The sequence below is a fragment of the Salvelinus fontinalis genome, chromosome 3 (genome assembly GCF_029448725.1).
Source record: "Salvelinus fontinalis isolate EN_2023a chromosome 3, ASM2944872v1, whole genome shotgun sequence".
Taxonomy (NCBI): domain Eukaryota; kingdom Metazoa; phylum Chordata; class Actinopteri; order Salmoniformes; family Salmonidae; genus Salvelinus; species Salvelinus fontinalis.
In genome coordinates, this window is record NC_074667.1 from 21837961 (window position 1) to 21851175 (window position 13215).

Here is a 13215-nt window from a genome sequence, read left to right on the forward strand (position 1 = left end):
CCTGCAATTGTTTTTTTTATAACTGAAGGTGAAGACTCAACAGTAGTCAATTATCAATGCATATGAACGGTAACCAATAATCGAAGTGCTATTTGGTCGATGACCCTGAACCTCTCCCCATTTAAAATAAAGTTTCAACAGTCAATCCGCTTCCTATCGACTGCGTTCAACAAATTGTTTTGAGAGTCCCACAACCGCATGTCCTAGATAGCAGAAGTCCATCGACCATCCGTAACTCATTTGAGACTTATTACTAGGATTCTCACGTTACTACTAGTCTCACCGACTTGAGCGATGGCTCTTTTGATTTCTCTTCTGACTCATAATGGAAAAATTGCTAATCTTAACCTCAAGCTTGAGGAAATGGTTTTCATCAGATCAACTGCACCCTCTCATCAAAATGTATTTCAAAAAGCCTATTTCTCTACCTACTTGGTGGATGCTGTTGCTGCTAGAAACAGTCACAGGTCAGACAGACTTTGTCGTAGCAGTTCTTCAAATGATTACGATTTGACTTGAAAAGCAGCTTATTGCAGCATTTTATGGCCGCAGAAGTGAACAACCATCTCAAAGGCAGGAGCTCAATCTTCCCATGGATCTCCGCTCCCCTGTTTATGTTTGTTAAATCAAGTGGAAATGTCCTTTTTCAATTAACTCACTGATCTTGGCCCTATGAGATCCTTGGCCTACTTGTTTGTGCCAATCCGTTAGTTCGTATTGAGATGAAAGGTTTGGAAAAGGGAATAGCTTTGCCAGTGTAGGATAACTCTGTGGTAGGGAAATGAGCGCAGTGAAAATTATGACGAGGCAATTTCTAGAGTCTGTGACTGTCTTGTATTTCTTGGCCCATAAAAGTAAGGTTGTGTTGAATGAGTTGCTTACTGACAAGAGTCAAGCTTGCTTCCTTCCTCGGGATCTCTGGTCAAACCAAGCTGGCCAGTGTGAAAAATGATTAAAAAAAATAACTATGACGCAAAGTAACAAATGCTTCTCAAAGTCAGGAAGTGCCAGGAAAAACCTATCACTCCCAAATCCACAGGAAATCCAGAGGACATTATTCTCACTCTTAATTCGGAAGAGATTTTGCCACTTTAACCGACTCTGCTTGTTCAGAGTAAGACAAGTTCCTCTGCCCCCGGTCATCATTACTATTTTGACGTACTAGTCACTAGATTGTCATGCTAGAAAGACCAAACTAAACTTGCAATATCGTCAGAACTGATTCACCCTATTTTGCGGAGAAGAAGAAGTGGACCATGGTCAGGCCACTGGAGAAAGGTCAATGTGTTGTCCAAAATTCAGTGGTTGGTTGTAGGCCGGAAAAGCCACCGCCTGCCCTGACAAAACCGCATGAACAACACTCTCTGTTTTAAGCTCCTCCAAATTAGATTTGATTCTGGATTGGCTCTCGCTCAGTTGTTAACTCTGACCTCTGGTGATGTCTGAGGGGTGGGGGTGGGACAGGCAGAAGGACGTTGACCTCTTCCCCCGGGAAGTTAGAAAAGCATTGGTAATGAAAGGAGGCATATGAGACCCAACTGATAAATGGGGCAGTGAGTGTGTGTGTGTGCAGCAGGCCAAATGCATGCAGACTGCACAATAATGCATCTTCTTTTCTACTTACTGAACATGGAAGCATGCTAATGTGAATTGGAGATTTTGCACACGCATACCATGTGTCACTGTCAGATTCAAATGGTCAGCTTACTCCCAGTGCATGCCATTACAGATGTGCAAAGGAAACTTAAAAGAAGTAGGCACACAAATATAGGCTAATGGTTGTCATTTTGACTGAGAGCATTCGTTTAAGCATTCATTGAGTTGAATTGTGTTCTATCACAGAAACGCATTCATCCCCGATCTCATCAAAGTAAGTGGAGAAGCCCATTCTCTCCCAGTTTCTCATTATGTAGTAACGTGAGTCATCCTGGTTAGAGCTTCGCATGGCTACAGAATCATGGCCAATGAGAATTCTCATATCTTTCTGATGAAGTCAAGTAGCCTCCACTAATTGCCCGTGGGCCTCCCTGACTCACCCACGATGCTATATAGTGTACTCTCATTTAATAAACTGAAGCCTCAATGGCCTTCACTGAATCCTCAATGGTCCTTTTGTTATGTTTGTTTGGTGGACTGTGACTGCGTTGGCATAACCTTTGTGGAGTTTGGGGAGGCGATAACATATTGTTAGTTCGGGAAGGAAGCAATTAGGATAGCATCAGCCGCATGCCAAGTGGCTGGAGAGGACAAGCCCTTTTGGACAGGATGCCGTGGAGTTATATTTGGGACCCTTTTATCTTCTGCTTGAGAGGAAAAAACTAACAGTATATTTTTTTTGTAATTAATTATAGCCCCACTGTGGCCAAAGAAACACTGTCATTGGAGGTTTAAGAGCAACAGCTTAACCACACAAGAAATGGTGGCATTGTTGGTTTTGATGACGTTGTGCTATTTCCCCTCAGGTTTTGATGTGCTAGGGGAATATGTGTGTGTTCCAACCCCGCCAGAGGAAGAATAGAGAAGCTGGTAGAGTGTGTGCAAATAGCTGGTACGTGAAAACCGTTGCGATTTATACCACATCTCATGATTCATATAATCAACACATTGTATGCTCATTTTCAGTACTTTATTGAGTTTGCTAATGATTATAGAAAATACATTTAGAATGTTCTCTTTTGAAGTCCCATTTACTTACAGCAGCCTTTTATATTGAAGGTTCCAAGCTGCTATGAAGAAACCACTTTTCCCCCCAAGCTGTTTACGACCAACTAGTTTTCTGAAGTGCTGTGTGGTGGCAGTAATATTTTATTTTCTCTGTATGTCTGACCTGATTTACTTCGAGTCATCCCTATTCGGCCCGGTTAAAAAAAAGCCTTGTTTATTTGAAGTCCCGGCCATGTTTGAGAGGGCTTTCAGTACAATGAGTGTGATGTCAACCCCCAGAGTGTGTGTGTAAGGGTACAATTACCCCTCTGTTTAAGGCTGGTGACCCCCAATTTTGGCAGGGGTGAGTGAAACACGCCTTGTCACTAGTTGAGTCACTGTACAGTCTCAAACGCTGGGAAGTCTTGTGGAAATGGGTCCAGTTCATTTCATGGCCACAATGGGACCCATTAAGCTTGACATTAAAGTGTGTTGTGGTGTTTTACAACTGCCTTTACGCAATTCTATCTAGCTTAATAGGTCCAATTCTACAACAAACCATTTCCTACCTGTCAGAGGTAGTCAATATGTGCACTGTGTAGATCTATAATTAAGGCTCACACTCTTACTCTTTCTGGTAAGGTTGTTTATAGACTATATGCTCAACCTGAGGAACTATTGTGTTACTAATCCTTGATTGGGAAGTCCTATATAGAAAGCAAACAAGATCTTAAATGACTATTTCCCAGCTCAGTCTCCAACGAATCGCATGAAGAACCCCCCCCCCCCCCAAAAAAAAAACACCAACCAAAGAACATCCAATATGTACCCAAGGTTTCTCCATTTGTCTTCATTTAGATGTCGGCCCAGGCCCTAGCTGTCATAGTGTAGGTCAGTGATTAAATGAACCCATTATATGACTGAGCGACTCCGTTTGTGCTTGCCTCACCTGAGGGGAAGCGTCGCAAAACAAGACCTGACAGATCCCGGAATGGGAAGTTCCAGGAATGAGAAGTTCCATAAATGAGCCGGAGCTCAGCTGACGGAAGGCCACAGGGTTTCCTGAGTTTTAAAAGCGTCATCGTGGCAATGAGAATTGTAAGACAGCAGATGCTACTGCAGTGCAGACCTCTGGGCAGAAACATATACACTGCTCAAAAAAATAAAGGGAACACTTAAAAAACACAATGTAACTCCAAATCAATCACACTTCTGTGAAATCAAACTGTCCACTTAGGAAGCAACACTGATTGACAATAAATTTCACATGCTGTTGTGCAAATGGAATAGACAAAAGGTGGAAATTATAGGCAATTAGCAAGACACCCCCCAAAACAGGAGTGATTCTGCAGGTGGTGACTACAGACCACTTCTCGTTCCTATGCTTCCTGGCTGATGTTTTGGTCACTTTTGAATGCTGGCGGTGCTCTCACTCTAGTGGTAGCATGAGACGGAGTCTACAACCCACACAAGTGGCTCAGGTAGTGCAGCTCATCCAGGATGGCACATCAATGCGAGCTGTGGCAAGAAGGTTTGCTGTGTCTGTCAGCGTAGTGTCCAGAGCATGCAGGCGCTACCAGGAGACAGACCAGTACATCAGGAGACGTGGAGGAGGCCGTAGGAGGGCAACAACCCAGCAGCAGGACCAGTACCTCCGCCTTAGTGCAAGGAGGTGCACTGCCAGAGCCCTGCAAAATGACCTCCAGCAGGCCACAAAAGTGCATGTGTCAGCATATGGTCTCACAAGGGGTCTGAGGATCTCATCTCGGTACCTAATGGCAGTCAGGCTACCTCTGGCGAGCACATGGAGGGCTGTGCGGCCCCACAAAGAAATACCACCCGACACCATGACTGACCTATCGCCAAACCGGTCATGCTGGAGGATGTTGCAGGCAGCAGAACGTTCTCCACGGCGTCTCCAGACTCTGTCACGTCTGTCACACGTGCTCATGTGCTCAGTGTGAACCTGCTTTCATCTGTGAAGAGCACAGGGCGCCAGTGGCGAATTTGCCAATCTTGGTGTTCTCTGGCAAATGCCAAACGTCCTGCACGGTTTTGGGCTGTAAGCACAACCCCCACCTGTGGACGTTGGGCCCTCATACCACCCTCATGGAGTCTGTTTCTGACCGTTTGAGCAGACACATGCACATTTGTGGCCTGCTGGAGGTCATTTTGCAGGGCGCTGGCAGTGCACCTCCTTGCACAAAGGCTGAGGTAGCGGTCCTGCTGCTGGGTTGTTGCCCTCCTACGGCCTCCTCCACGTCTCCTGATGTACTGGCCTGTCTCCTGGTAGGGCCTGCATGCTCTGGACACTACGCTGACAGACACAGCAAACCTTTTTGCCACAGTTCGCATTGATGTGCCATCCTGGATGAACTGCACTACCTGAGCCACTTGTGTGGGTTGTAGACTCCGTCTCATGCTACCACTAGAGTGAGAGCACCGCCAGCATTCAAAAGTGACCAAAACATCAGCCAGGAAGCATAGGAACTGAGAAGTGGTCTGTGGACACCACCTGCAGAATCACTCCTGTTTTGGGGGGTGTCTTGCTAATTGCCTATAATTTCCACCTTTTGTCTATTCCATTTGCACAACAGCATGTGACATTTATTGTCAATCAGTGTTGCTTCCTAAGTGGACAGTTTGATTTCACAGAAGTGTGATTGACTTGGACTTACATTGTGTTGTTTAAGTGTTCCCTTTATGTTTTTGAGCAGTGTAGTTTACTTACCACTTTCTCTTTTTACAACCTGGAGGGATTTCTGGAGATTGTCCCCAGGTTTGACCAAATGTTGGCCCGGTATACAGGCAGCATTCCTTGACAATGGCTGTCATTTTGAACTCCTGGGTAGGAGAAGTGAATTAATATTCCTTACAAGTATCTAAGATGAATGAATGAAGTCCACAATGTGATTGCAAGTAATTTTATTTGTTCCGGGAATAAGATTCATCTGGGTCTGGGAAACCGGACTTCTGAAGTTGTTTAGTCTGGTTAGTCTTCTTTGATCCACTTTTGTTTGGCGTCGCGAAATCACAACGTTGTGTAGTTAAGTGATAGTCTGTTTGAAACTAGTGAGCTTCACTCTGGTCTACTCCGTCTGTTTTGTTTGGTTGATAACTTAATGTGTAGACTCGTTCCTAACTGGTAACTGACCTGGTTATAACTCAATATTCCCAATCATTCTCTGATCAAGGACATGTGTGAGTCTTTTTAAAAGCACTACAATGTGCCATATTTCACGTTCCGCCAGACCTCTCCTCTGTGGTTGTCAGTTGTATACCTTTTGTTACGCTCTGCTCTTCTGTGTTCAGCATGGCTTTTGTTGTCATCGACGACAAAGGCTGCCTTGCCCTATTTGTGTAGGCTTCACCTAGGCAGCAGGATGATGTATCATTCAAGCCAAACATTTAACAGGTTTAGGTCCAGCCAGCAGAAAATAATATTTCGGAAAGAATTCTGATCCCTTAACCTTCTCCACATTTAGTTAAATTACAGCCTTATTCCAAAATAGATTAAAGAAATAAAAATCCTCTAATCTACACACAATACACCATATTGACAAAGCGAAAACAACAGGTTTTTATAAATGTTTACAAATCTATAAAAAACTAAAACATACCTTATGTAAATAAGTATTCAGGCCCTTTGCTATGAGACTCAATTGAGCTCAGGTGCACGATGTTTCCATTGATCAGTCTTGAGATGTTTCTACAACTTGGAGTTTACCTGTGGTAAATTAAATTAATTGAACATGATTTGGAAAGGCACACACCTGTCTATATAAGGTCCCACAGTTGACAGTGCATGTCAGAGCAAAACCAATTGTCTGTAGAGCTCCAAAAAATGTCTGCAGCATTGGAGGATCCCAAGAACACAGTGGCCTCCATTTTTTTTTTTTTTATGGTTTGGAAAAAGTTTGGAACCACCAAGACTTCCTAGAACTGTCTGTCCGGCCAAACTTAGCAATCGGGAGAGAAGGTCAGAGAGGTGACCAAGAACCCGATGGTCACTCTGTGGAGATGGGAGAACCTTCCAGAAGGACAACCATCTCTGCAGCACTCCACCAATCAGGCCTTTATGGTAGAGTGGCCAGACGGAAGCCACTCCTCAGTAAAAGGCACATGATAGCCCGCTTGGAGTTTGCCAAAAGGCACCTAAAGACTCTCAGACCATGAGAAACGAGATTCTCTGGTCTGATGAAACCAAGATTGAACTCTTTGGCCTGAAAGCCAAGCGTCATGTCTGGAAGAAACCTGGCACCATCCCTACGGTGAAGCATGGTGGTGGCAGCATCATGCTCAGGGGATGTTTTTCAGTGGCAGGGACTGGGAGACTAGGCAGGATCATGGCAAAGATGGACAGAGCAAAGTACAGAGATCCTTGATGAAAACCTGCTCCAGAGTGCTCAGGACCTCAGACTAAGGCGAATGTTCACCTTCCAACAGGACAACGACCCTAAGCTCACAGCCAAGACAACTCAGGAGTGGCTTTGGGACAAGTCTCAATGTCCTTGAGTGGACCTGCCAGAGCCCAGACTTAAATCCAGTCAAACATCTCTGGAGAGACCTGAAAATAGCTGTGCAGCAACCCACCCTATCCAACCTGACAGAGCTGAGGGGATATGCAGAGCAGAATGGGAGAAACTCCCCAAATACAGGTGGGCCAAGCTTTTAGTGTCATACCCAAGAAGACTCGATGCTGTAATCACTACCAAAGGTGCTTCAACAAAGTACTGAGTAAAGGGTCCTTATGTAAATCTCATATTTCATTTTTTTATACTTTTTCAAAAAATTCTACAAACCTTTTTGCTTTGTCATTATGGGGTGTTGTGTATAGACTGATGGGGGGGGGGGGGGCAGTTTAATCAAGTTTAGAATGAGGCTGTAACGTAACAAAATGTGGAGAAAGTCAAGGGGTCTGAATACTTTACGAATGCACTTTAATTCCATATGTAGTAGCATTCAAGTAATTCCTCTTTTAGCCTTTTTAGCAATATGATAATGATGAATGCATGATGGGATATGCTGTAGCCTTGTAGCAAGTCATTTTGCTTGCTACTAGCTAAATGAAATGTTTTTCTTATTATGCTTAACCACGCATAGGTAGTGTTGACCTGAACAACATTTTCATGTTTTAATCATCAACAGTCTTTTTGGTTTGAACTAATCTCCTCTCTTCTCCATCCTTTTGTTTTGAACAGGTACACAATGGGGATCCAGGAAGTGTAATTCCGGCACGTTTGGAATGTAAGTGAAGGAACAGTAGAACTTGTAATTCTACAGGGACGAGCCCTAAGGCTCTGTCTGTTTCGGATGCATGGACTGACAGGAAGGAATACTGTGGGATTGGAAGGGCATGTTCACACAGTAAAACATGGCCGCCTTGTCCTCCTCTACCATTTCTCTATTTGCAGTTATTTTCAATCTTATAAACTGTATGTACAGTGTCCTCTGATTATTGGGACAGTGAAGCATTTTTTCTCTTATTTTTGTCTTTATACTTCGAAAGTTTGGATTTCAAATCAAAGGATGACCATGAGGTGCAGACGGTCAACTTTTGATTTGAGGGTATTTTTTATCAATATCGGGTGAACCGCTAAATTTCAGCACTTTTTATATATAGTCCCCCCTTTTTAAGGTAGAAAAAGTATTGGGACAAGTTATCTTATGTGTAGTTAAGTATTTGGTTCCATATTCATAGCACACAATGACTACATCAAGCTTTGACTACAAATTTGTTGGGTGCATTTGCTGTTTGTTTTGGTTTTGTTTTAGATTATTTTGTGAATAAGGATGTGCGACAAAGATTCAAACGCACAAATATCACCACCCCCCCCAAAAAAAATGTTTTTTAAATAATAATGCTAACCTCCTCTGTTATAGTAGTGTTGAGAGCTTAGCATGTCTTGGGGGTATGATATTTGTGTGTCTTAACTTTCTCACTCATTATTCACAATTCATGCAGGACCATCCGTAATCATGGTAGCATCCACATTAATGTAGAAGTGTTTAGAAACATATTCTATTCTTATTTACAAAAAAAGTGACTCCAAAATGACATATTATTTACCATTTAAGGTCTATTGGGCACACAAAATGAATATGAAACACAACCCAAAAACAAAGAGCAAATGCATCCAACAAATGTGTAGAGTCACAAGCTTGATGTAGTCATTGTGTGCTATGAATATGGAACCAAATACTTAACTACACATAAGATAACTTGTCCCAATACTTTTACATTTTGTTGCACAAACACATTCATTTTCCATTCTGCTGATGGAGCTCACGAGCTGGGCCTCTGAGCTTGATCTGTCTGACCTAACTTGTGTTTCTGTGTAAATTATGTATGTGTATGTATTATGTAGGGGTCTGATCTCAGTCACAAAGGTGACTAGGCATCTACCACCCCACTACCTCTGTCAGATTAGGGGGGCAATGTAGTATGTTTTGTCCCCCCACTTCTGAAATCAGCTTCACCCACTGACTTTTGCAGATGTAGTGTTTGAGCTAGTATCAATATTTATCATCTACAAATTAGCTATGGCATAGCCAATAAATAGCACAACTTTGGATTTCACCTCCTTCCCAAAATCGAATATTAGTTTGGATGTTTTTAGTGAGTTTCTTTTCGGCTGCTTTGTGCATGCAGTGCGCCTCGCAAAGTGATTGAGGTCCTGGTTTTGAAATGATCAACTTTACCCTGATCATAGACACTGATTTGTTTTTAAAGCAAATCTAGCAAAACTATTGCTGATGGTGAACCTGAACAATCAAAATAAAATATATTGCTAGCCCCATTTAGCAGGTAGCCTAGTATAACCAGATGAGAGTTGTCTCTGGTAGCTTGCTTTTATTCCGGGTAAAACACAATTTTCAACAGCACATAGATGACAATAACTTGGCAAATTACATAGGCTGTCACTCAACTAATAAAGCCTAATACTGTATCTCGCAAGTCGTTTGAATGGCTGAAGGGCCATGCATATGTGTGTAGGGTTGTTCAGCATGTAAGGCTGGGCACAGTTTGATTAAGCTACTGCTATTGCCTGGGGTTATTCAGCATGCAAAATTACTTGTAGATCAATGACTGTCAACACAGTTACACGCTTAATTTGACACCTGAAGGAGGACGCATCAGTTTCGGGAAGGTAGAAAGAAAGTACTATGAGCAACAACAACAAAAATGTGACTCTGATTTTGTAACATTTGAATCGATTTTCTGACCGACGCATGCTACATTTGAGTCAGTCTGGGGGCCTGCGGACTGACACAGTCCTATCTTACGCATCAGAGGTTCAAATGTTTATCGGTGAATCGTTACATCGTTAGGAAGCAGACATCGTGCCCAGATCTGCCAGAATGTGATTTCAGATGTTATTTTGGTAGAAAGTCCAATTGTAAACCGGGCAGTGCCCATTGTGGCAACATAAATAACTGTTATGACTTGAGACATTTCCTCTAATTCATCTGAATTATACAAATCGCTCAGTGGCTGGGATTGGCGTTTCCTATCCACTGGTGACAAGTCCACTTCCACCAACCGCATGCCAACGCATTCAGCAGCTATTTAAAGTGTCCACGTCTGGTCCCGATTTAAACCAGCGGCTTTGGTCGCTTTGTGGACCAAAGAGCCCTCCTTCAGTAGCTTTTATCCGTTTGTTTTCATATTTCCCTTCTCTTATTCTCCTCCTCGCCATTGCCCTTTTTGGCCAAGCCAAGGATTATAAAACATTTTCCTTCTATGCTGAACTTGGTTATGTAAACTCACCTCTTGAATCCCCCTCCTTGATTCCACCCTGTCCCAAGTTGCCATTTTGCCAGGCCCCATCCTATGAGGACAAGCTCCCACAAAGTGTTTTGATTACATTGTGAAATAGGATCAGGGACATTTTTTTTTCTTCCCAGGCTGGCCCGTGTGGGTAAAAGGGGTGCGGAGGGGAGGAGGTGCAGAGAGAGAGTGAGAGAGGGAGGGTTGAAGGCGGATGCGTGGGAGGAGGCTGTTGTGGTGGAACCCAGAGGGTTGTAGTGTGCGAGCGTGTGTAAGCTGTTAGCGCCTCCTAACCTCTCCACATGCCCCTTGTGGCAAAGCAGCTGTTTGAATTACACAGAAACATTTACATTACATTTACATTTAAGTCATTTAGCAGACGCTCTTATCCAGAGCGACTTACAAATTGGTGCATTCACCTAATGACATCCAGTGGAACAGCCACTTTACAATAGTGCATCTAAATCTTTTAAGGGGGGGGGGGCAGAAGGATTGCTTTATCCTATCCTAGGTATTCCTTGAAGAGGTGGGGTTTCAGGTGTCTCCGGAAGGTGGTGATTGACTCCGCTGTCCTGGCGTCGTGAGGGAGTTTGTTCCACCATTGGGGTGCCAGAGCAGCGAACAGTTTTGACTGGGCTGAGCGGGAACTGTACTTCCTCAGTGGTAGGGAGGCGAGCAGGCCAGAGGTGGATGAACGCAGTGCCCTTGTTTGGGTGTAGGGCCTGATCAGAGCCTGAAGGTACTGAGGTGCCGTTCCCCTCACAGCTCCGTAGGCAAGCACCATGGTCTTGTAGCGGATGCGAGCTTCAACTGGAAGCCAGTGGAGAGAGCGGAGGAGCGGGGTGACGTGAGAGAACTTGGGAAGGTTGAACACCAGACGGGCTGCGGCGTTCTGGATGAGTTGTAGGGGTTTGATGGCACAGGCAGGGAGCCCAGCCAACAGCGAGTTGCAGTAATCCAGACGGGAGATGACAAGTGCCTGGATTAGGACCTGCGCCGCTTCCTGTGTGAGGCAGGGTCGTACTCTGCGGATGTTGTAGAGCATGAACCTACAGGAACGGGCCACCGCCTTGATGTTAGTTGAGAACGACAGGGTGTTGTCCAGGATCACGCCAAGGTTCTTAGCGCTCTGGGAGGAGGACACAATGGAGTTGTCAACCGTGATGGCGAGATCATGGAACGGGCAGTCCTTCCCCGGGAGGAAGAGCAGCTCCGTCTTGCCGAGGTTCAGCTTGAGGTGGTGATCCGTCATCCACACTGATATGTCTGCCAGACATGCAGAGATGCGATTCGCCACCTGGTCATCAGAAGGGGGAAAGGAGAAGATTAATTGTGTGTCGTCTGCATAGCAATGATAGGAGAGACCATGTGAGGTTATGACAGAGCCAAGTGACTTGGTGTATAGCGAGAATAGGAGAGGGCCTAGAACAGAGCCCTGGGGGACACCAGTGGTGAGAGCGCGTGGTGAGGAGACAGATTCTCGCCACGCCACCTGGTAGGAGCGACCTGTCAGGTAGGACGCAATCCAAGCGTGTGCCGCGCCGGAGATGCCCAACTCGGAGAGGGTGGAGAGGAGGATCTGATGGCAACCATATCTGTTTTATTCCAAAAATGTTCTTTATTGCCCATCTTGACCCCATTATTCAACTTTTTCCCCACAAAAGCCAAACATTGAGGAAACAATTGGGAAACACTGACCTTTTTCCCTTAACTCCCATGTATTCTCCCATCCATGTATTCTATAACAACAAGTATCATTATGATAAAAAACAACATATTGTTCTTGGTTTAGTAATCCCTTTTCCACTTCTACTCTTTCTCGTTGCCTGGTTAGCCAAACGCTCTGGACACATTAAATCAGACATTTGTCCGGGCGGGTCGCTCTCACAGGTTATCACCGAGGAACTTTTTTGTCTCCATTAGTTCGACTCTCAGCACGGCCATTATACTGGTAGCGGCACTCAGCCAGGCCTATGATTTTGAGCACCGTTTTAAGCAGTGCTTCAATCACACAAGCCTGTGGCCATGGGGCATGTGCCTTATCATTGTCTACTTTTTCACTGAGATTTGTCTGGGAGGGGAGTGATGTTATGGTAGCGTGTCATTTTGATTGAGGGAGTGTTATGTTATGGTAGCGTTGTAAGGGGTGCGTGTTGGTGGCAGAGAAGTCAGGCGCAGAAGAACGAACTTGGTATAAACGGAGTTGTTTAATAAATGCTGACCAAACTCTAAAACAACAAAAATGTACAAAATAACAAAGTGGGTACAAAACCCGTCGCACACCAACACTAAATAGCACATCACATACAAACAAAACAATCTCCGACAAGGGCATGATGGGAAACGGTGGGTTAAATACACATGTAATTTATGGGATTGGAACCAGGTGTGAAGGAAGACAAGACAAAACCAATAGAAAATGAAAAATGGATCAGTGATGGCTAGAAGGTCGGTGACGTCAAACACCGCCCGAACAAGGAAAGGGACCGACTTCGGCGGAAGTCGTGACAAGCGTTTCATTTTGAATGAGGGAGTGATGTTTTGGTTGACTATATGGACCTTCTATATCCAGTAGCTCTCCTGGAGCCCAACACAACAATGCCCTGCCTCTGTGTGTTTACTTAGTTGCTCATCTCTTTCTCACACACACACTCACACTATGTCCTCCTTAAACATACACTAACACTCTCTGTACTCCCTAAACATACACGCACACAGATTTCAGTTTTACATTGTTATTGATTACTGCAATTTTGGGTTTAGAGCTTGCAAGAAAGGCATTTCGGGCATGTGAAATTGAA

At 44.3% G+C, this 13215-nt stretch overlaps 1 protein-coding gene across 8 annotated transcripts in view; it reads left to right on the forward strand.

The window, feature by feature from the left end:
* LOC129840962 (plexin-B1-like) overlaps positions 1-13215 on the forward strand; it is a 124577-nt gene that overhangs the window by 22171 nt on the left and 89191 nt on the right. For 4 of the 8 annotated variants that reach the window (XM_055909034.1, XM_055909058.1, XM_055909066.1 and 1 more), the window contains exon 2: positions 7845-7890. The exons of 2 other annotated variants lie outside the window; for them this stretch is intronic. The gene's annotated coding sequence lies outside the window, so the exon portion shown is untranslated. Of the gene's footprint in view, positions 1-2462; positions 2549-7844; positions 7891-13215 lie in introns of all 8 variants that reach the window. 2 more of the 8 variants (XM_055909042.1, XM_055909081.1) reach the window with 1 other exon arrangement.